The sequence below is a fragment of the Buceros rhinoceros genome, unplaced genomic scaffold (genome assembly GCF_000710305.1).
Source record: "Buceros rhinoceros silvestris isolate BGI_N320 unplaced genomic scaffold, ASM71030v1 scaffold1595, whole genome shotgun sequence".
Taxonomy (NCBI): domain Eukaryota; kingdom Metazoa; phylum Chordata; class Aves; order Bucerotiformes; family Bucerotidae; genus Buceros; species Buceros rhinoceros.
Genome location: NW_010410921.1, coordinates 20,519 through 24,392, shown reverse-complemented (window position 1 = coordinate 24,392; position 3,874 = coordinate 20,519).

The following is a 3,874-nucleotide window of genomic DNA, read 5'->3' as shown; positions in this document are numbered from 1 at the left end:
GGCAAGTCAGGGAGCAAGGCTTTGGGGCAGCAGCAGGTCTGTGGGGCTGGTGCAGGAGCTGGGAGCACTGTGGGGAGCACAGCCAAGCCCTAGGCACATCCCAGGAGCACTGACCTGAGAGGAGCAGTGCTGAGCTTACAGAGAAGTGCCAGCTGGTCTAGGGGCAGCAGGTGTTTCCTGGGCTCCCCTGGCTTTGAAGAGCAGCAGCCCTCTGCAATAGTGTCACATCACCCTGAGAAGCAGAGGCAGAGCTCAGCTGCGAGCAAATAATCCTACGAACGCTGTTCCCGACAAGGCCAGTTCAGGCTGCTTTCCTTATCTCTGCCTTTACTGCACAGCAGCAGGTAATTCACAGATAAAACAAGCAGTGCTTATACACACACACAGACGCTTAGGAGCTATTCTTAATCTTTCCAAATCCCTTGATATACCTTATGTATACAGTTTGGAACTTGTAGATTCATCATGATAGATTGATTTCACACAATATCTCAATGGAAAATGACATTAATAACTAAATTCATATGGTTTTTTCAGCCCTGGTTAAGCTGCTGCAGACTGTGCTCAATCCGCCCAGGGCACGGCAGCACTGCAGTCAGACCAAGTTCTCTGATTGCGTCTGGTGTTATTGCCTGGATTATGTAAAGCCTGACTTGGGGTACAGCCACAGGAGAATTTGGCCAAGTAACTGAGCATGTGTAATAACCAATCAGCTGCAGTGATTGTATTTATTTTTTGCAACTCCCCCAAAATGGAGAAAATGGATAAAAATTGAGTGGGTCCTGCAGATTGACAGGGGAAGCTGCTCTGACAGTTTGAAACAGATGACTCAAGTTTTTTGCTTCTTGATTTTCTGCATGTACGACCAGGAATTTCCAAGAGGTTTCTCCGGCAAGAGCAGGCAGGCAGAAGCAGGGACTTCCCTCATTAGCCATCCCACAGGGAAACTGGGCACACATGCTCCTGTCCCTGAGCTGTCCCCTCCTCCCCAACACTCGTGCCCTCACCTTGAGCAGCTGGTGTTTTGAAGAAGCGTGTGCAGTGCTCACACATGGAGCACACCATATGTTTGGCAGCCCCAGGAGCTGTGTCACTTGGCTCTCTCGCCAAGTGCCACCCGGCCTGGCTCGGGAAGCAGATGTCTCATCGCAGCCTCAGGACTGGTGTGGTACCGTCATGCCTGTAGACATTGCCGAGAACCTGCTTCTTCGTGCGGCCCCAACTCCACCATGGTGTGGACCGGGAGCTTGCCTGCACACAGATGTTGCCCCCTGGCAGCTGGAGGTGTGAATTAGGGGCACGAATGGCATGGTGGGGGGGCCTTCAGTTTGCAGAGCGGCTCACGAGCAATGCAGGCTGCTCCCATGCACCCAGCCTGTTGCTTTGGTGACGGCACCCGCGCTCGCCTGCACCGAGGTGTCTAACAAATGGTCTGGGCTCCCCTTTCCTTGTGGGGACAGCAATGCTGGCTTATCTCGCAGAGCCCTGGGAAACTCCTTGCGTGAGTGCTCATGAGACAGCCTCACAGCACAGCCGCAGAGGGTGCCGTGCTGGGGTTTTGCATCTCCGGTCACGAAGCTGTGACTGCACTACCAAGCACAGAGCCTTCTATGCTCCCTGCTTTGCCTTCAGAGGAAAAAACGTTTCCACTGCGTAATTGAAGCTACGGCCATCCCAGGCTATTGTTTTGTCTATGGTTTTATGTCCCTTTCAATATTCATGTCAGCTCTGCTAGACCGGTCTGTTAGAAAATGCCTGAATTTACACGTTACCTCATTACTCTTAGCGTCTATCCAGCATTTTTGCCATCCTACAGGCTCCTCGCTCCTTTTACATCACTGTGATTAAATCATTGGCTTAGGCCATTAGCAACGAGGCTTAGTGTTTTTATACTCCTGGCTCCGTAGGAGATGATGTGGGAGAAGGCTGAGGAGGGGGAATATGTTGACTTTTAAGTCACAAGCTGGGGATGTCAGAATAGAGCAGCATAAGGAACGTATATTTTTACGGTGCTGCTGTCGCAAAGCAACAGAGAGCGGTGGCTTTGTGTCAAGAAACACTGTGCAGAGCAGTTTCTGTGTTTATTTTTTGGAACAGCCTGAACTTGGAAAAGAAAAAACCCAGAAACCTCCTCTAGCAAGCAGATGTGTTTGGCTGTACTGAAGCTGTTTCCTTTGAAAACGTGGTTCAGGGCTCGCGACCTGCGCAAGGCATGCGGGGTTAACTGGTGGCCTTAAAGCACAGTTTTTCTGAGGCTCGATTGTATTGCTGCGGTATCGCCCACTGGGGCTGCCGTAATGAAGGTTCTGTCAACTTCCAGTAGCCGCCTTTACACGCTGTGTTTTTTGTGGGGGTATAATTTAACCCAAAGGTCTCACTTGGCACCACGTTATTTTATGGGGTTACTTAAAAATATGTTTAAGACATTTCAAATTACAGATTGGCCAAAAAAAAAAATGCTTTCTCAAAGTAGGGTCACCCTTTTAAATATAGGCATCAAAACTTGGCTGGTAAATTATCTGAGTACCTGTTGGGTGTGAGGTTTTCAGGGGGAAATTAAGGAGCGCTGATAGGCAAAAGCCTGTAACAGCACCAGTCTTTACTATATCAACAGGCGACTAATAAACTCTTAAAAGAAAGCGATGGGGAGGGAGGCTGTCTGCCTGTCTCCCTGGTGGGCTGTTACCAGCTGATGTTAAGAACAGGTTGTTGAAGCCAGGTTAGTTCATAGCCTGTGCTCGGGATAGTCACATCTGCTGCTGGGGTCTCAGTGCCCCCAGAGCAGCAGTGCCTGGTGCGTGTGGAGGCGGGGAAGGGCTCACTAACACTGTGCACATGCACAGAGCGACCCTTAGGGAGTGTTTTAACTTCAGCGGTATAACAAGGGGTGTATTTTTTTTCGTGACATTCACGTCTTGTGCCGCAGACCCTCGTGAAGGCAGGGATGGGGTAGACCAAGACCAGATGGGATGTGCACGCAGGCGCCCGCTTGCATGCACCCCTTTCCCCTGGCCCCAGCATCACATCCAGGCTGCATAACCCATTTGTCAGGATTCGGCCACAGGACTGGAGTTCAGCTCAGGTGCTTAATGTGGGGATACACCTTGAGAGCCCATAGACCCCCTGTGCTTCATGAGGGAAATCCCCGTGACCCCCGGCTACCTGGCTGTAGCAGGAGAAAGGGATTTGAGCACTGAGACACTGTGCCACCTGGAGTCCATCCGCTTGGCGCTCACACAGCCGTTCCTCTGCTAAAAAAAAAAAGAACACTAATAGACTTATTTCCTTCAGAATAATTAAACAGAGAAACAGCAACAAAGCCAAGAACACTGAGATGGTGACAGCAAGAGTCTAGCTTGAATTCCCCAAAATAACATCAGCTGGAGCCTGATTTCAAAGCAGCAGACACTGCGCTACAAATGCAGAGAGCTGGGGACTGTTATTTTTTCTTTAATAGAATTTTCTTTAATAATAATACTTGACATTTTTCTTTGAGTAACTCTACAGTTCCCTCCAAATTTCCCATTTCTTCTACATTTTCCACCAGCTTCACACAGAGGGAGATTGGATGCAATTGTTTTCTGCAAACACTAGCTTCTGAGGGGGATACAGCATCCGATCTTGGATTTCTCTGAGCATCCAAACCTAGAGGGAGAGGTGTTGGAGAAGATGGGCAAAACCTGCAAAAGGCACTCGAGACCCTCCTTCCAGGCAGACCCCTTCCTTCCAGGCTGCCTTTCACAGGGACTGAGCATGGGCCCACTCTAGTTTCAAGCTCATTTCTTTCGGAATTACTTTTTGGTGCAGGGAGAGAGGCTTTTGCAAAAGACGGAACTGAGAGGTGGAGATCTATTACATCAGGTATTACAATCGT